Below are 20,404 nucleotides of genomic sequence, written 5' to 3'. Positions count from 1 at the left end.
GAAGATGCCTGACTCTTCTTGAAAATGGATAGGAGTCCCAGGATATCTGTGGCACGTGGAAAGGGACACTGGGTCTCCCGCCTCACGTGGAGACGCGTCCCAATTGCCATGCCAAGACTCGAGGAGAATCCCGAGGTGTCCCTCGCACCTAGGGAGGAGTCCTGACGTCGCTGAACAAACACGTGTCTGGAAGGGCCCTCCCCGTCGTAACTCGAGAATATACCCCAGGTTCCGGCCGTAACTCGAGAAAAACCATGAGACTTCCCCCTCGCCGCGAGATGAGACCCGATTCCCCTGCACTGCGTGCAGAGCAATTCCATGTTCCACATCAAACGTCAAAGGATCCTTGATTTCTTTGATGGCACTCCAGAGAATACCCAAGTTCACTGTCTCAAGTCTAGAGGGATCCTGAGGTCACTGGAGCAACACGAAAGGGCTCCGTGGACCCCAAATCAACTCGAGATGAGAGCTTAGTCCCTGGCTTCGACTCAAGAGGAATACCAACTTTCCACAAGCACCTCAAGAGGAGGCTTCTCTCAGCTCCAGGTATGTGAGAGGGCCCCTGAGTTTGTGGCCTCAAGTGGAATGGACACCGAGATGCTCTGACTCGAAGTAAGGCCGGATATCCCTGCAGTGAATTGAATGCAGGCTCGTCTTGCATCTCCCAAGATGAAGGGATGTCTGAATCCCCTGTGGAGACCACAGAGAAAGACCTAATTTTCCGCCTCATCGCGACCGGAGGCCTCACATCCTTTGAAAATTGGAGAGGTACGCGGAGATCAATACTTCCAAAGGAGACGATTCCTGACTCCTCTTGAAAATGGATAGGAGTCCCAGGATCCCTGTGGCACGTGGAAAGGGACCCTGGGTCTCCCGCCTCACGTGGAGACGCGTCCCAATTGCCATGCCAAGACTCGAGGAGAATCCCTAGGTGTCCTTCGCACCTAGGCAGGAGTCCTGAAGTTGCTGAACAAACACGTGTCTCGAAGGGCCCTCCCCGTCGTAACTCGAGAATATACCCCAGGTTCCGGCCGCAACTCGAGAAAAACCATGAGACTTCCCCCCTTGCCGCGAGATGAGGCCCGATTCCCCAGCACTGCGTGCAGAGACATTCCGTGTTCCACATCAAACGTGAAAGGAGCCTTGATTTCCTTGATGGCACTCCAGAGAAAACCCAAGATCACTGTCTCAAGTCTAGAGGGATCCTGAGGTCACTGGAGCAACACGAAAGGGGTCCGTGGACCCCAAATCAACTCGAGATGAGAGCTTAGTCCCTGGCTTCGACTCAAGAGGAATACCAACTTTCCACAAGCACCTCAAGAGGAGGCTTCTCTCAGCTACAGGTATGTGAGAGGGACCCTGAGTTTGTGGCCTCAAGTGGAATGGACACCGAGATGCTCTGACTCGAAGTAAGGCCGGATATCCCTGCAGTGAATTGAATGCAGGCTCGTCTTGCATCTCCCACGACGAAGGGATGTCTGAATCCCCTGTGGAGACGACAGAGAAAGAACTAGTCCTCCGCCTCATCGCGTCCGGAGGCCTCACATCGTTTGTAAACTCGAGAGGTCTGCAGAGAGCAATGCTTCCAAAGGAGACGATGCCTGACTCCTTCTGAAAATGGATAGGAGTCCCAGGATCCCTATGGCACGTGGAAAGGGACCCTGGGTCTCCCGCCTCACGTTGAGACGCGTCCCAATTGCCATGCCAAGACTTGAGGAGAATCCCGAGTTGTCCCTCGCACCTAGGCAGGAGTCCTGACGTCACTGAACAAACACGTGTCTGGAAGGGCCTTCCCGTCGTAACTCGAGAATATACCCCAGGTTCCGACCGCAACTCGAATAAAACCATGAGACTTCCCCCTCGCCGCGAGATGAGGCCCGATTCCCCTGCACTGCGTGCAGAGCAATTCCGTGTTCCACATGAAACGTGAAAGGAGCCTTGATTTCCTTGATGGAACTCTAGACAAAACCTAAGATCACTGTCTCAAGTCTATAGGGATCCTGAGGTCACTGTAGCAACAACAAAGCGCTCTGTGGACCCCAAATCAACTCGAGATGAGAGCTTAGTCCCTGGCTTCGACTCAAGAGGAATACCAACTTTCCACAAGCACCTCAAGAGGAGGCTTCTGTCAGCTACAGTTATATTTGAGGGACCGGAGTTTGTGGCCTCAAGTGGAATGGACACCGAGATGATCTGACTCGAAGTAAGCCCGGATATCCCAACAGTGAATTGAATGCAGGCACGTCTTGCATCTCCCAAGGTGAAGGGATGTCTGAATCCCCTGTGGAGACGACAGACAAAGACCTAGTCCTCCGCCTCATCACGACCGGAGGCCTCACATCCTTTGAAAACTCGAAAGGTCTGCAGAGATCAATGCTTCCAAAGGAGACGATGCCTGACTCCTCTTAAAAATGGATAGGAGCCCCAGGATCCCTGTGGCACGTGGAAAGGGACACTGGGTCTCCCGCCTCACGTGGAGACGCGTGCCAATTGCCAGGCCAAGACTCAAGGAGAATCCCGAGGTGTCCCTCGCACCTAGGCAGGAGTCCTGACATCGCTGAACAAACACGTGTCTGGAAGGGCCTTCCCCGTCGTAACTCGAGAATATACCCCAGGTTCCGGCCACAACTCGAGAAAAACCATGAGATTTCCCCTTCACCGCGAGATGAGGCCCGATTCCCCTGCACTGCGTGCAGAGCAATTCCGTGTTCCACATCAAACGTGAAAGGAGCCTTGATTTCCTTAATGGCACTCCAGAGAAAACCCAAGATCACTGTCTCAAGTCTAGAGGGATCCTGAGGTCACAGGAGCAACACGAAAGCGCTCCGTGGACCCCAAATCAACTCGAGATGAGAGCTTAGTCCCTGGCTTCGACTCAAGAGGAATACCCACTTTCCACAAGCACCTCAAGAGGAGGCTTCTGTCAGCTACAGGTATCTGAGAGGGACCCTGAGTTTGTGGCCTCAAGTTGAATGGACACCGAGATCCTCTGACTCGAAGTAAGGCCGGATATCCCTGCAGTGAATTGAATGCAGGCTCGTCTTGCATCTCCCAAGATGAAGGGATATCTGAATCCCCTGTGGAGACGACAGAGAAAGACCTAGTCCTCCGCCTCATCGCGACCGGAGGCCTCACATCCTTTGAAAATTCGAGAGGTCTGCGGAGATCAATGCTTCCAAAGGAGACGATGCCTGACTCTTCTTGAAAATGGATAGGAGTCCCAGGATCCCTATGGCACGTGCAAAGGGACCCTGGGTCTCCCGCCTCACGTGGAGACGCGTCCCAATTGCCATGCCAAGACTCGAGGAGAATCCCGAAGTGTCCCTCGCACCTAGGCAGGAGTCCTGACGTCGCTGAAAAAACACGTGTCTGGAAGGGCCCTCCCCGTCGTAACTCGAGAATATACCCCAGGTTCCGGCCGCAACTCGAGAAAAACCATGAGACTTTCCCCTCGCGGCGAGATGAGGTCCAATTCCCCTGCACTGCGTGCAGAGCAATTCCGTGTTCCACATCAAACATGATAGGAGCCTTGATTTCCTTGATGGCACTCCAGAGAAAACCCAAGATCACTGTCTCAAGTCTAGAGGGATCCTGAGGTCACTGGAGCAACAGGAAAGGGCTCCGTGGACCCAAAATCAACTCGAGATGAGAGCTTAGTCCATGGCTTCGACTCAAGAGGAATACAAACTTTCCACAGGCACCTCAAGAGGAGGCTTCTGTCAGCTACAGTTATATTTGAGGGACCGGAGTTTGTGGCCTCAAGTGGAATGGACACCGAGATGCTCTGACTCGAAGTAAGGCCGGATATCCCTGCAGTGAATTGAATGCAGGCTCGTCTTGCATCTTCCAAGACGAAGGGATGTCTGAATCCGCTGTGGAGACCACAGAGAAAGACCTAGTCTTCCGCCTCATCGCGACCGGAGGCCACATATCCTTTGAAAATTCGAGAGGTATGCGGAGATCAATGCTTCCAAAGGAGACGATGCCTGACTCCTCTTTAAAATGGATAGGAGTCCCAGGATCCCTGTGGCACGTGGAAAGGGACCCTGGGTCTCCCGCCTCACGTGGAGACGCGTCTCAATTGCCCTGCCAAGACTCGAGGAGAATCCCGAGGTGTCCCACGCACCTAGGCAGGAGTCCTGACGTCGCTGAACAAACACGTGTCTGGAAGGGCCCTCCCCGTCGTAACTCGAGAATATACCCCAGGTTCCGGCCGCAACTCGAGAAAAACCATGAGACTTCGCACTCGCCGCGAGATGAGGCCCGATTCACCAGCACTGCATGCAGAGCAATTCCATGTTCTACATCAAACTTGAAAGGAGCCTTGATTTCCTTGATGGCACTCCAGAGAAAACCCAAGATCACTGTCTCAAGTCTAGAGGGATCCTGAGGTCACTGGAGCAACACGAAAGGTCTCCGTGGACCCCAAATCAACTCGAGATGAGAGCTTAGTCCCTGGCTTCGAGTCAAGAGGAATACCAACTTTCCACAAGCAGCTCAAGAGGAGGCTTCTCTCAGCTACAGGTATGTGAGAGGGCCCCTGAGTTTGTTGCCTCAAGTGGAATGGACACCGAGATGCTCTGACTCGAAGTAAGGCCGGATATCCCTGCAGTGAATTGAATGCAGGCTCGTCTTGCATCTCCCCAGACGAAGGGATGTCTTAATCCCCTGTGAACACCACAGAGATAAACCTACTTCTCCGCCTCATCGCGACCGGAGGCCTCACATCCTCTGAAAACTCGAGAGGTCTGCGGAGATCAATGCTTCCAAAGGAGACGATGCCTGACTCCTCTTTAAAATGGATAGGAGTCCCAGGATCCCTGTGGCACGTGCAAAGGGACACTGGGTCTCCCGCCTCACGTGGAGAGGCATCCCAATTTCCATGCCAGACTCGAGGAGAATCTTGAGGTGTCCCTTGCACCTAGGCAGGAGTCCTGACTTCGCTTAACAAACACGTGTCTGGAAGGGCCCTCCCCGTCGTAACTCGAGAATATACCCCAGGTTCGGTCCGCAACTCGAGAAAAACCATGAGACTTCCCCCTCGCAGCGAGATGAGGCCCGATTCCCCTGAACTGCGTGCAGAGCAATTCCGTGTTCCACATCAAACGTGAAAGGAGCCTTGATTTCCTTGATGGCACTCCAGAGAAAACCCAAGATCACTGTCTCAAGTCTAGAGGGATCCTGAGGTCACTGGAGCAACACGAAAGGGCTCCGGGGACCCCAAATCAACTCGAGATGAGAGCTTAGTCCCTGGCTTCAACTCAAGAGGAATGCCAACTTTCCACAAGCACCTCAAGAGGAGGCTTCTCTCAGCTACAGGTATGTGAGAGGGACCCTGAGTTTGTGGCCTCAAGTGGAAGGGACACCGAGATGCTCTGACTCGAAGTAAGGCCGGATATCCCTGCAGTGAATTGAATGCAGGCTCGTCTTGCATCTCCCAAGACGAAGGGATGTTTGAAACCCCTGTGGAGACGAAAGAGAAAGACCTAGTCCTCAGCCTCATCGCGACCGGAGGCCTCACATCCTTTGAAAATTCGAGAGGTATGCAGAGATCAATGCTTCCAAAGAGACGATGCCTGCCTCCTCTTGAAAATGGATAGGAGACCCAGGATCCGTGTGGCACGTGGAAAGGGACCCTGGGTCACCCGCCTCACGTGGAGACGCGTCCAAATTGCCATGCCAAGACTCGAGGAGAATCCCGAGGTGTCCCTCACACCTAGGCAGGAGTCCTGACCTCGCTGAACAAACACGTGTCTGGAAGGTCCATCCCCGTCGTAACTCGAGAATATACCCCAGGTTCCGGCCGCAACTCGAGAAAAACAATGAGACTTCCCCCACGCCGCGAGATGAGGCCCGATTCCCCTGCACTGCGTGCAGAGCAATTCCGTGTTCCACATCAAACATGAAAGGAGCCTTGACTTCCTTGATGGCACTCCAGAGAAAACCCAAGATCACTGTCTCAAGTCTAGAGGGATCCTGAGGTTACTGGAGCAACACGAAAGGGCTCCGTGGACCCCAAATCAACTCGAGATGAGAGCTTAGTCCCTGGCTTCGACTCAAGAGGAATACCAACTTTCCACAAGCACCTCAAGAGGAGGCTTCACTCAGCTACAGGTATATTTGAGGGACCCCGAGTTTGTGGCCTCAAGTGGAATGGACACCGAGATGCTCTGACTCGAAGTAAGGCCGGATATCCCTGCAGTGAATTGAATGCAGGCTCGTCTTGCATCTGCCAAGACGAAGGGATGTTTGAATAACCTGTGGAGACGACAGAGAAAGACCTAGTCCTCCGCCTCATCGCGACCGGAGGCCTCACATCCTTTGAAAATTCGAGAGGTATGCGGAGATCAATGCTTCCAAAGAGACGATGCCTGACTCCTCTTGAAAATGGATAGGAGTCCCAGGATCCCTGTGGCACGTGGAAAGGGACCCTGGGTCTCCCGCCTCACGTGGAGACGCGTCCCAATTGCCATGCCAAGACTCGAGGAGAATCCCGAGGTGTCCCTCGCACCTAGGCAGGAGTCCTGACGTCACTGAACAAACACGTGACTGGAAGGGTTCTCCCAATCGTATCTCGAGAATATACCCCAGGTTCCGGCAGCAAATCGAGAAAAAACATGAGATTTCCCCCTCGCCGCGAGTTGGGGCCCGATTCCCCTGCACTGCATGCAGAGCAATTCCGGGTTCCACATCAAACGTGAAAGGAGCCTTGATTTCCTTGATGGCACTCCAGAGAAAACCCAAGATCACTCTCTCAAGTGTAGAGGGATCCTGAGGTCACTGGAGCAACACGAAAGGGCTCCGTGGACCCCAAATCAACTCGAGATGAGAGCTTAGTCCCTGGCTTCGACTCAAGAGGAATACCAACTTTCCACAAGCACCTCAAGAGGAGGCTTCTCTCAGCTACAGTTATGTGAGAGTGACCCTGAATTTGTGGCCTCAAGTGTAATGGACACCGAGATGCTCTGACTCGAAGTAAGGCCGGATATCCCTGCAGTGAATTGAATGCAGGCTCGTCTTTCATCTCCCAAGACGAAGGGTTGTCTGAATCCCCTATGGAGACCACATAGAAAGACCTAGTTCTCCGCCTCATCGCGACCGGAGGCCTCACATCCTTTGAAAACTCGAGAGGTCCGCGGAGATCAATGCTTCCAAAGGAGACGATGCCTGACTCCTCTTGAAAATGGATAGGAGTCCCAGGATCCCTGTGGCACGTGGAAAGGGACCCTGGGTCTCCCGCCTCACGTGGAGACGCATCCCAATTGCCATGCCAAGACTCGAGGAGAATCCCGAGGTGTCCCTCGCACCTAGGCAGGAGTCCTGACGTCGCTGAACAAACACGTGTCTGGAAGGGCCCTCCCCGTCGTAACTCGAGAATATACCCCAGGTTCCGGCCGCAACTCGAGAAAAACCATGAGACTTCAACTTCGCCGCGAGATTAGGCCCGATTCCGCTGCACTGCGTGCAGAGAAATTCCGTTTTCCACATCAAACGTGAAAGGAGCCTTGATTTCCTTGTGGCACTCCAGAGAAAACCCAAGATCACTGTCTCAAGTCTAGAGGAATCCTGAAGTCACTGGAGCAACACCAAAGGGCTCCGTGGACCCCAAATCAACTCGTGATGAGAGCTTAGTCCCTGGCTTCGACTCAAGAGGAATCCCAACTTTCCACAAGCACCTCAAGAGGAGGCTTCTCTCAGCTACAGGTATGTGAGAGGGACCCTGAGTTTGTGGCCTCAAGTGGAATGGACACCGAGATGCTCTGACTCGAAGTAAGGCCGGATATCCCTGCAGTGAATTGAATGCAGGCTCGTCTTGCATCTCCCAAGACGAAGGGATGTCTGAATCCCCTGTGGAGATGACAGAGAAAGACCGAGTTCTCCGCCTCATCGCGACCGGAGGCCTCACATCCTTTGAAACGTCGAGAGGTCCGCGGAGATCAATGCTTCCAAAGGAGACGATGCCTGACTCCTCTTGAAAATGGATAGGAGTCCCAGGATCCCTGTGGCACGTGGAAAGGGACCCTGGGTCTCCCGCCTCACGTGGAGACGCCTCCCAATTGCCATGCCAAGACTCGAGGAGAATCCCGAGGTGTCCCTCGCTCCTAGGCAGGAGTCCTGACGTCTCTGAACAAACACGTGTCTGGAAGGGCCATCCCCGTCGTAACTCGAGAATATACCCCAGGTTCCGGCCGCAACTCGAGAAAAACTATGAGACTTCCCCCTCACCTCGAGATGAGGCCCGATTCCCCTGGACTGCGTGCAGAGCAATTCCGTGTTCCACATCAAACGCGAAGGGAGCCTTGATTTCCTTGATGGCTCTCCAGAGAAAACCCAAGATCACTGTCTCAAGTCTAGAGGGATCCTGAGGTCACTGTAGCAACAACAAAGCGCTCTGTGGACCCCAAATCAACTCGAGATGAGAGCTTAGTCCCTGGCTTCGACTCAAGAGGAATACCAACTTTCCACAAGCACCTCAAGAGGAGGCTTCTGTCAGCTACAGTTATATTTGAGGGACCGGAGTTTGTGGCCTCAAGTGGAATGGACACCGATATGATCTGACTCGAAGTAAGCCCAGATATCCCAACAGTGAATTGAATGCAGGCTCGTCTTGCATCTCCCAAGATGAAGGGATGTCTGAATCCCCTGTGGAGACGACAGAAGAAGACCTAGTCCTCCGCCTCATCACGACCGGAGGCCTCACATCCTTTGAAAACTCGAAAGGTCTGCAGAGATCAATGCTTCCAAAGGAGACGATGCCTGACTCCTCTTAAAAATGGATAGGAGCCCCAGGATCACTGTGGCACGTGGAAAGGGACACTGGGTCTCACGCCTCACGTGGAGACGCGTGCCAATTGCCATGCCAAGACTCAAGGAGAATCCCGAGGTGTCCCTCGCACCTAGGCAGGAGTCCTGACATCGCTGAACAAACACGTGTCTGGAAGGGCCTTCCCCGTCGTACCTCGAGAATATACCCCAGGTTCCGGCCGCAACTCGAGAAAAACCATGAGATTTCCCCTTCACCGCGAGATGAGGCCCGATTCCCCTGCACTGCGTGCAGAGCAATTCCGTGTTCCACATCAAACGTGAAAGGAGCCTTGATTTACTTAATGGCACTCCAGAGAAAACCCAAGATCACTGTCTCAAGTCTAGAGGGATCCTGAGGTCACAGGAGCAACACGAAAGCGCTCCGTGGACCCCAAATCAACTCGAGATGAGAGCTTAGTCCCTGGCTTCGACTCAAGAGAAATACCAACTTTCCACAAGCACCTCAAGAGGAGGCTTCTGTCAGCTACAGGTATCTGAAAGGGACCCTGAGTTTGTGGCCTCAAGTTGAATGGACACCGAGATGCTCTGACTCGAAGTAAGGCCGGATATCCCTGCAGTGAATTGAATGCAGGCTCGTCTTGCATCTCCCAAGATGAAGGGATATCTGAATCCCCTGTGGAGACGACAGAGAAAGACCTAGTCCTCCGCCTCATCGCGACCGGAGGCCTCACATCCTTTGAAAATTCGAGAGGTCTGCGGAGATCAATGCTTCCAAAGGAGACGATGCCTGACTCTTCTTGAAAATGGATAGGAGTCCCAGGATCCCTGTGGCACGTGCAAAGGGACCCTGGGTCTCCCGCCTCACGTGGAGACGCGTCCCAATTGCCATGCCAAGACTCGAGGAGAATCCCGAAGTGTCCCTCGCACCTAGGCAGGAGTCCTGACGTCGCTGAAAAAACACGTGTCTGGAAGGGCCCTCCCCGTCGTAACTCGAGAATATACCCCAGGTTCCGGCCGCAACTCGAGAAAAACCATGAGACTTTCCCCTCGCCGCGAGATGAGGCCCAATTCCCCTGCACTGCGTGCAGAGCAATTCCGTGTTCCACATCAAACATGATAGGAGCCTTGATTTCCTTGATGGCACTCCAGAGAAAACCCAAGATCACTGTCTCAAGTCTAGAGGGATCCTGAGGTCACTGGAGCAACAGGAAAGGGCTCCGTGGACCCAAAATCAACTCGAGATGAGAGCTTAGTCCCTGGCTTCGACTCAAGAGGAATACAAACTTTCCACAAGCACCTCAAGAGGAGGCTTCTGTCAGCTAGAGTTATATTTGAGTGACCGGAGTTTGTGGCCTCAAGTGGAATGGACACCGAGATGCTCTGACTCGAAGTAAGGCCAGATATCCCTGCAGTGAATTGAATGCAGGCTCGTCTTGCATCTTCCAAGACGAAGGGATATCTGAATCCGCTGTGGAGACCACAGAGAAAGACCTAGTCCTCCGCCTCATCGCGACCGGAGGCCACATATCCTTTGAAAATTCGAGAGGTATGCAGAGATCAATGCTTCCAAAGGAGACGATGCCTGACTCCTCTTTAAAATGGATAGGAGTCCCAGGATCCCTGTGGCACGTGGAAAGGGACCCTGGGTCTCCCGCCTCACGTGGAGACGCGTCCCAATTGCCATGCCAAGACTCGAGGAGAATCCCGAGGTGTCCCTCGCACCTAGGCAGGAGTCCTGACGTCGCTGAACAAATACGTGTCTGGAAGGGCCCTCCCCGTCGTAACTCGAGAATATACCCCAGGTTCTGGCCGCAACTCGAGAAAAACCATGAGACTTCCCCCTCGCCGCGAGATGAGGCCCGATTCACCAGCACTGCATGCAGAGCAATTCCATGTTCCAAATCAAACTTGAAAGGAGCCTTGATTTCCTTGATGGCACTCCAGAGAAAACCCAAGATCACTGTCTCAAGTCTAGAGGGATCCTGAGGTCACTGGAGCAACAGGAAAGGTCTCCGTGGACCCCAAATCAACTCGAGATGAGAGCTTAGTCCCTGGCTTCGAGTCAAGAGGAATACCAACTTTCCACAAGCACCTCAAGAGGAGGCTTCTCTCAGCTACAGGTATGTGAGAGGGCCCCTGAGTTTGTTGCCTCAAGTGGAATGGACACCGAGATGCTCTGACTCGAAGTAAGGCCGGATATCCCTGCAGTGAATTGAATGCAGGCTCGTCTTGCATCTCCCCAGACGAAGGGATGTCTGAATCCCCTGTGGACACCACAGAGATAAACCTACTTCTCCGCCTCATCGCGACCGGAGGCCTCACATCCTCTGAAAACTCGAGAGGTCTGCGGAGATCAATGCTTCCAAAGGAGACGATGCCTGACTCCTCTTTAAAATGGATAGGAGTCCCAGGATCCCTGTGGCACGTGCAAAGGGACACTGGGTCTCCCGCCTCACGTGGAGAGGCATCCCAATTGCCATGCCAGACTCGAGGAGAATCTTGAGGTGTCCCTTGCACCTAGGCAGGAGTCCTGACTTCGCTTAACAAACACGTGTCTGGAAGGGCCCTCCCCGTCGGAACTCGAGAATATACCCCAGGTTCGGTCCGCAACTCGAGAAAAACCATGAGACTTCCCCCTCGCCGCGAGATGAGGCCCGAGTCCCCTGAACTGTGTGCAGAGCAATTCCGTGTTCCACATCAAACGTGAAAGGAGCCTTGATTTCCTTGATGGCACTCCAGAGAAAACCCAAGATCACTGTCTGAAGTCTAGAGGGATCCTGAGGTCACTGGAGCAACACGAAAGGGCTCCGGGGACCCCAAATCAACTCGAGATGAGAGCTTAGTCCCTGGCTTCAACTCAAGAGGAATGCCAACTTTCCACAAGCACATCAAGAGGAGGCTTCTCTCAGCTACAGGTATGTGAGAGGGACCCTGAGTTTGTGGCCTCAAGTGGAAGGGACACCGAGATGCTCTGACTCGAAGTAAGGCCGGATATCCCTGCAGTGAATTGAATGCAGGCTCGTCTTGCATCTCCCAAGACGAAGGGATGTTTGAAACCCCTGTGGAGACGAAAGAGAAAGACCTAGTCCTCCGCCTCATCGCGACCGGAGGCCTCACATCCTTTGAAAATTCGAGAGGTATGCAGAGATCAATGCTTCCAAAGAGACGATGCCTGACTCCTCTTGAAAATGGATAGGAGTCCCAGGATCCCTGTGGCACGTGGAAAGGGACCCTGGGTCTCCCGCCTCACGTGGAGACGCCTCCCAATTGCCATGCCAAGACTCGAGGAGAATCCCGAGGTGTCCCTCGCACCTAGGCAGGAGTCCTGACCTCACTGAACAAACAAGTGTCTGGAAGGTCCATCCCCGTCGTAACTCGAGAATATACCCCAGGTTCCGGCCGCAACTCGAGAAAAACCTTGAGACTTCCCCCTCGCCGCGAGATGAGGCCCGATTCCCCTGCACTGCGTGCAGAGCCATTCCGTGTTCCACATCAAACATGAAAGGAGCCTTGACTTCCTTGATGGCACTCCAGAGAAAACCCAAGATCACTGTCTCAAGTCTAGAGGGATCCTGAGGTCACTGGAGCAACACGAAAGGGCTCCGTGGACCCCAAATCAACTCGAGATGAGAGCTTAGTCCCTGGCTTCGACTCAAGAGGAATACCAACTTTCCACAAGCACCTCAAGAGGAGGCTTCTCTCAGCTACAGGTATATTTGAGGGACCCCGAGTTTGTGGCCTCAAGTGGAATGGACACCGAGATGCTCTGACTCGAAGTAAGGCCGGATATCCCTGCAGTGAATTGAATGCAGGCTCGTCTTGCATCTGCCAAGACGAAGGGATGTTTGAATAACCTGTGGAGACGACAGAGAAAGACCTAGTCCTCCGCCTCATCGCGACCGGAGGCCTCACATCCTTTGAAAACTCGAGTGGTCCGCGGAGATCAATGTTACCAAAGGAGACGATGCCTGACTCCTCTTGAAAATGGGTAGGAGTCCCAGGATCCCTGTGGCATGAGGAAAGGGACCCTGGGTCTCCCGCCTCATGTGGAGACGCGTCCCAATTGCCATGCCAAGACTCGAGGAGAATCCCCATGTGTCCCTCGCACCTAGGCAGGAGTCCTGACGTCGCTGAACAAACACGTGTCTGGAAGGGCCCTCCCCGTCGTAACTGGAGAATATACAACAGGTTCGGCTGCAACTCGAGAAAAACCATGTGACTTCCCCCTCGTCGCGAGATGAGGCCCGATTCCCCTGCACTGCGTGCAGAGCAATTCCGTGTTCCACATCTAACGTGAAAGGAGCCTTGATTTCCTTGATGGCACTCCAGAGAATACCCAAGATCACTGTCTCAAGTCTAGAGGGATCCTGAGGTCACTGGAGCAACACTAAAGGGCTCCGTGGACCCCAAATCAACTCGAGATGAGAGCTTAGTCCCTGGCTTCGACTCAAGAGGAATACCAACTTTCCACAAGCACCTCAAGAGGAGGCATCTCTCAGCTACAGGTATGTGAGAGGGACCCTGAGTTTGTGGCCTCAAGTGGAATGGACACCGAGACGCTCTGACTCGTAGTAAGGCCGGATATACCTGCAGTGAATTGAATGCAGGCTCGTCTTGCATCTCCCAAGACGAAGGGATGTCTAAATCCCCTGTGGAGACCGCAGAGAAAGACCTAGTTCTCCGCCTCATCGCGACCGGAGGCCTCACATCCTTGGAAAACTCGAGAGGTCCGCGGAGATCAATGCTACCAAAGGAGACGATGAGTGACTCCTCTTGAAAATGGGTAGGAGTCCCAGGATCCCTGTGGCACGTGGAAAGGGACCCTGGGTCTCCCGCCTCACGTGGAGACGCGTCCCAATTGCCATGCCAAGACTCGAGGATAATCCCTATGTGTCCCTCGCACCTAGGCAGGAGTCCTGACGTCGCTGAACAAACACGTGTCTGGAAGGGCCCTCCCCGTCGTAACTCGAGAATATACCCCAGGTTCCGGCTGCAACTCGAGAAAAACCATGTGACTTCCCCCTCGTCGCGAGATGAGGCCCGATTCCGCTGCACTGCGTGCAGAGCAATTCCGTGTTCCACATCTAACGTCAAAGGAGCCTTGATTTCCTTGATGGCACTCCAGAGAAAACCCAAGATCACTGTCTCAAGTCTAGAGGGATCCTGAGGTCACTGTAGCAACACGAAAGGGCTCCGTGGACCCTGAATCAACTCGAGATGAGAGCTTAGTCCCTGGCTTCGACTCAAGAGGAATACCAACTTTCCACAAGCACCTCAAGAGGAGGCTTCTCTCAGCTAATGGTATGTGAGAGGGACCCTGAGTTTGTGGCCTCACGTGGAATGGACACCGAGATTCTCTGACTCGAAGGAAGGCCGGATATCCCTGCAGTGAATTGAATGCAGGCTCGTCTTGCATCTCCCAAGACGAAGGAATGTCTGAATCCCCTGTGGAGACCTCAGAGAAAGACCTAGTTCTCCGCCTCATCGCGAACGGAGGCCTCACATCCTTTGAAAACTCGAGAGGTCCGCGGAGATCAATGCTTCCAAAGGAGACGATGCCTGACTCCTCTTGAAATAGGATAGGATTCCCAGGATCCCTTTGGCACGTGGAAAGGCACCCTGGGTCTCCCGCCTCACGTGGAGACGCGTCCCAATTGCCATGCCAAGACTCGAGGAGAATCCCGAGGTGTCTCTCGTACCTAGGCAGGAGTCCTGACGTCGCTGAACAAACACGTGTCTGGAAGGGCCCTCCCCGTCGTAACTGGAGAGTATACCCCAGGTTCCGGCCGCAATTCGAGAAAAGCCATGAGACTTCCCCCTCGCCGCGAGATGAGGCCCGATTCCCCTGCACTGCGTGCAGAACAATTCCGTGTTCCACATCAAACGTGAAAGGAGCCTTGATTTCCTTGATGGCACTCCAGAGAAAATCCAAGATCACTGTCTCAAGTCTAGAGGGATCCTGAGGTCACTGTAGCAACACGAAAGGGCTCTGTGGACCCCGAATCAACTCGAGATGAGAGCTTAGGCCCTGGCTTCGACTCAAGAGGAATACCAACTTTCCACAAACACCTCAAGAGGAGGCTTCTCTCAGCTACAGGTATGTGAGAGGGACCCTGAGTTTGTGGCCTCACGTGGAATGAACACCGAGATGCTCTGACTCGAAGTAAGGCCGGATATCCCGGCAGTGAATTGAATGCAGGCTCATCTTGCATCTCCCAAGACAATGGGATGTCTGAATCCACTATGGAGACCACAGAGAAAGACCTAGTTCTCCGCCTCATCACGACCGGAGGCCGCACATCCTTTGAAAACTCGAGAGGTCCGAGGAGATCAATGCTTCCAAAGGAGACGATGCCTGACTCCTCTTGAAAATGGATAGGAGTCCCAGGATCCCTGTGGCATGTGGAAAGGGACGCTGGGTCTCCCGACTCACGTGGAGACGCGTCCCAATTGCCATGCCAAGACTCGAGGAGAATCCCGAGGTGTCCCTCGCACCTAGGCAGGAGTCCTGACTTCCTTGAACAAACACGTGTCTGGGGTGGCCCTCCCCGTCGGAACTTGAGAATATACCCCAGGTTCCGGCCGCAACTCGAGAAAAACCATGAGAATTCCCCCTCGCCGCGAGATGAGGCCCGATTCCCCTGCACTGCGTGCAGAGCAATTCCGTGTTCCACATCAAACGTGAAAGGAGCCTTGATTTCCTTGATGGCACTCCAGAGAAAACCCAAGATCACTGTCTCAAGTCTAGAGGGATCCTGACGTCACTGTAGCAACACGAAAGGGCTCGTGGACCCCAAGTCAACTCCAGATGAGAGCTTAGTCCCTGGCTTCGACTCAAGAGGAATACCAACTTTCCAGAAGCACCTCAAGAGGAGCCTTTTCTCAGCTACAGGTATGTGAGAGGGACCCTGAGTTTGTGGCCTCAAGTGGAATGGACACCGAGATGCTCTGACTCGAAGTAAGGCCGGATATCCCCGCAGTGAATTGAATGCACGCTCATCTTGCATCTCCCAAGACGAAGGGATGTCTGAATCCCCTGTGGAGACCACAGAGAAAGACCTAGTTCTCCGCCTCATCGCGACCGGAGGCCTCACATCCTTTGAAAACTCGAGAGGTCCGTGGAGATCAATGAGTCCAAAGGAGACGATGCCTGACTCCTCTTCAAAATGGATAGGAGTCCCAGGATCCCTGTGGCACGTGGAAAGGGACCCTTTGTTGCCTGCCTCACGTGGAGACGCGTCCCAATTGCCATGCCAAGACTCGAGGAGAATCCCGAGGTGTCCCTCGCACCTAGGTAGGAGTCCTGACGTCGCTGAACAAACACGTGTCTGGAAGAGCCCGCCCCGTCGTAACTCGTGAATATACCACAGGTTGCGGCCGCAACTCGAGAAAAACCATGAGACTTCCCCCTCGCCGCGAGATGAGGCCCGATTCCCCTGCACTGCGTGCAGAGCAATTCCGTGTTCCACATCAAACAGGAAAGGAGCCTTGATTTCCTTGATGGCACTCCAGAGAAAACCCAAGATCACTGTCTCAAGTCTAGAGGGATCCTGAGGTCACTGGAGCAACACAAAAGGGCTCCGAGGACCCAAAGTCAACTCGAGATGAGAGCTTAGTCCTTGGCTTCGACTCAAGAGGAACACCAACTTTCCACAAGCACCTCAAGAGGAGGCTTCTCTCAGCTACAGGTATGTGAGAGGGACCATGAGTTTATGGCCTCAAGTGGAATGGACTTCGAGATGCTCTGACTCGAAGTAAGGCCGGATATCCCTGCAGTGAAGTGAATGCAGGCTCGTCTTGCATCTCCCAATACGAAGGGTTGTCTGAATCCCCTGTGGAGACCACAGAGAAAGACCTAGTCCTCTGCCTCAGTGCGACCGGAGGCCTCACATCCTTTGAAAACTCGAGAGGTCCGCCGGGATCAATGCTTCCAAAGGAGACGATGCCTGACTCCTCTTGAAAATGGATAGGATTCCCAGGATCCCTGTGGCACGTGGAAAGGGACCCTGGGTCTCCCGCCTTACGTGGAGACGCGTCCCAATTGCCATGCCAAGACTCGAGAAGAATCCCGAGGTGTCCCTCGCACCTAGGAAGGAGTCATGACATCGCTGAACAAACACGTGTCTGCAAGGGCCCTCCCCGTCGTAACTCGAGAATATACCCCAGGTTCCGGCCGCAACTCGAGAAAAACCATGAGACTTCCCCCTCGCCGCGAGATGAGGCCCGATTCCCCTGCACTGCATGCAGAGCAATTCCGTTTTCCACATCAAACGTGAAAGGAGCCTTGATTTCCTTGATGGCACTCCAGAGAAAACCCAAGATCACTGTCTCAAGTCTAGAGGGATCCTGAGGTCACTGTAGAAACACGAAAGGGCTCCGTGGAACCCAAATCAACTCGTGATGAGAGCTTAGTCCCTCGCTTAGACTCAAGAGGAATACCAACTTTCCATAAGCACCTCAAGAGGAGTCTTCACTTAGCTACAGGTATGTGAGAGGGACCCTGAGTTTGTGGCCTCACGTGGAATGGACACCGAGATGCTCTGACTCGCAGTAAGGCCGGATATCCCTGCAGTGAATTGAATGCAGCCTCGTCTTGCATCTCCCAAGACGAAGGGATGTCTAAATCCCCTGTGGAGACCACAGAGAAAGACCTAGTTCTCCGCTTCATCGCGACTGGAGGACTCACATACTTTGAAAAATCGAGAGGTCCGCGGAGATCAATGCTTCCAAAGGAGACGATGCCTGACTCCTCTCGAAAATAAATAGGAGCCCCAGGATCCCTGGGGCACGTGGAAAGGGACACTGGGTCTCCTGCCTGACGTGGAGACGCTTCACAATTGCCATGCCAAGACTCGAGGAGAATCCCAAGGTGTCCCTCGCACCTAGGCAGGAGTCCTGACGTCGCTGAACAAACACGTGTCTGGAAGGACCCTCCCCGTCGTAACTCGAGAATATACGCCAGGTTCCTGCCGCAACTCGAGAAAAACCATGAGACTTCCCCCTCGCCGCGAGATGAGGCCCGATTCCCCTGCACTGCATGCAGAGCAATTCCGTGTTCCACATCAAACGTGAAAGGAGCCTTGATTTCCTTGATGGCACTCCAGAGAAAACCCAAGATCACTGTCTCAAGTCTAGAGGGATCCTGAGGTCACTGTAGCAACACGAAAGGGTTCGGGGGACCCCAAATCAACTCGAGATTAGAGCTTAGTAACTGGCTTCGACTCAAGAGGAATACCAACTTTCCACAAGCACCTCAAGAGGAGGCTTCTCTCAGCTACAGGTATGTGAGAGGGACCCTGAGTTTGTGGCCTCAAGTGGAATGGACACCGAGATGCTCTGACTCGAAGTAAGGTCGGATATCCCTGCAGTGAATTGAATGCAGGCTCGTCTTGCATCTCCCAAGGCGAAGGGATGTCTGAATCCCCTGTGGAGACCACAGAGAAAGACCTAGTTCTCCGCCTCATCGCGACCGGAGGCCTCACATCCTTTGAAAACTCGAGAGGTCCGCGGAGATCAATGCTTCCAAAGGAGACGATGCCTGACTCCTCTTGAAAATGGATAGGATTCCTAGGATCCCTATGGCACGTGGAAAGGGACCCTGGGTCTCCCGCCTTACGTGGAGACGCGTCCCAATTGCCATGCCAAGACTCGAGGAGAATCCCGAGGTGTCCCTCGCACCTAGGAAGGAGTCATGACATCGCTGAACAAACACGTGTCTGGAAGGGCCCTCCCCGTCGTAACTCGAGAATATACCCCAGGTTCCGGCCGCAACTCGAGAAAAACCATGAGACTTCACCCTCGCCGCGAGATGAGGCCCGATTCCCCTGCACTGCGTGCAGAGCAATTCCGTGTTCCACATCAAACGTGAAAGGAGCCTTGATTTCCTTGATGGCACTCCAGAGAAAACCCAAGATCACTGTCTCAAGTCTAGAGGGATCCTGAGGTCACTGGAGCAACACGAAAGGGCTCTGTGGACCCCAAGTCAACTCGAGATGAGAGCTTAGTCCTTGGCTTCGACTCAAGAGGAACACCAACTTTCCACAAGCACCTAAAGAGGAGGCTTCTCTCAGCTACAGGTATATGAGAGGGACCCTGAGTTTGTGGCCTCAAGTGGAATGGACACCGAGATGCTCTGTCTCGAAGTAAGGCTGGATATCCCTGCAGTGAATTGAATGCAGGCTCGTCTTTCATCTCCCAAGACGAAGGGATGTCTGAATCCCCTGTGGAGACCACAGAGAAAGACCTAGTCCTCCGCCTCAACGCGAACGGAGGCCTCACTTCCTTTGAAAACTCGAGAGGTCCGAGGAGATCAATGCTTCCCGAGGAGACGATGCCTGACTCCTCTTGAAAATGGATAGGAGTCCCAGGATCCCTGTGGCACGTGGAAAGGGACCCTGGGTCTCCGGCCTCACGTGGAGACGCGTCCCAATTGCCATGCCAAGACTCGAGGAGAATTCCAAGGTGTCCCTCGCACCTAGGCAGGAGTCCTGATGTGCTGAACAAACACGTGTCTCAAAGGGCCCTCCCCGTCGTAACTCGAGAATATACCCCAGGTTCCGGCCGCAACTCGAAAAAAACCATAAGACTTCCCCCTCGCCGCGAGATGAGGCCCGATTCCCCTGCACTGCGTGCAGAGCAATTCCGCGTTCCACATCAAACATGAAAGGAGCCTTGATTTCCTTGATGGCACTCCAGAGAAAACCCAAGATCACTGTCTCAAGTCTAGAGGGATCCTGAGGTCACTGGAGCAACACGAAAGGGTTCTGTTTACCTCAAATCAACTCGAGATGAGAACTTATTCCCTGGCTTTGACTCAAGAAGAATACCAACTTTCCACAAGCCCCTCAAGAGGAGGCTACTCTCAGCTAAAGCTATGTGAGAGGGACCCTGAGTTTGTGGCCTCAAGAGGAATGGACACCGAGATGCTCTGACTCGAAGTAAGGCCGGATATTCCTGCAGTGAATTGAATGCAGGCTCGTCTTGCATCTCCCAAGACGAAGGGATGTCTGAATCCCCTGTGGAGACCACAGAGAAAGACCTAGTTCTCCGCCTCATCGCGAGCGGAGGCCTCACATCCTTTGAAAACTCGAGAGGTCCGCGGAGATCAATGCTTCCAAAGGAGACGATGCCTGACTCCTCTTGAAAATGGATAGGAGTCCCAGGATCGCTGTGGCAGGTGAAAAGGGACCCTGGGTCTCCCGCCTCACGTGGAGACGCGTCCCAATTGCCATGCCAAGACTCGAGGAGAATCCCGAGGTGTCCCTCGCACCTAGGCAGGAGTGCTGACGTCGGTGAACAAACACGTGTCTTGAAGGGCCCTCCCCGTCGTAACTCGAGAATATACCCCAGGTTCCGGCCACAACTCGAAAAAAACCATGAGACTTCCCCCTCGCCGCAAGATGAGGCCCGATTCCCCTGCAATGCATGCAGAGCAATTCCGTGTTCCACATCAAACGTGAAAGGAGCCTTGATTTCCTTGATGGCACTCCAGAGAAGACCCAAGATCACTGTCTCAAGTCTAGAGGGATCCTGAGGTCACTGGAGCAACACGAAAGGGCTCCGTGGACCCCAAATCAACTCGTGATGAGAGCTTAGTCCCTGGCTTCGACTCAAGAGGAATACCAACTTTCCACAAGCA

This window comes from Dama dama, chromosome 18, assembly GCF_033118175.1.
Source record: "Dama dama isolate Ldn47 chromosome 18, ASM3311817v1, whole genome shotgun sequence".
NCBI classification, from domain to species: Eukaryota; Metazoa; Chordata; class Mammalia; order Artiodactyla; family Cervidae; genus Dama; species Dama dama.
This window is presented reverse-complemented; position numbering follows the sequence as displayed.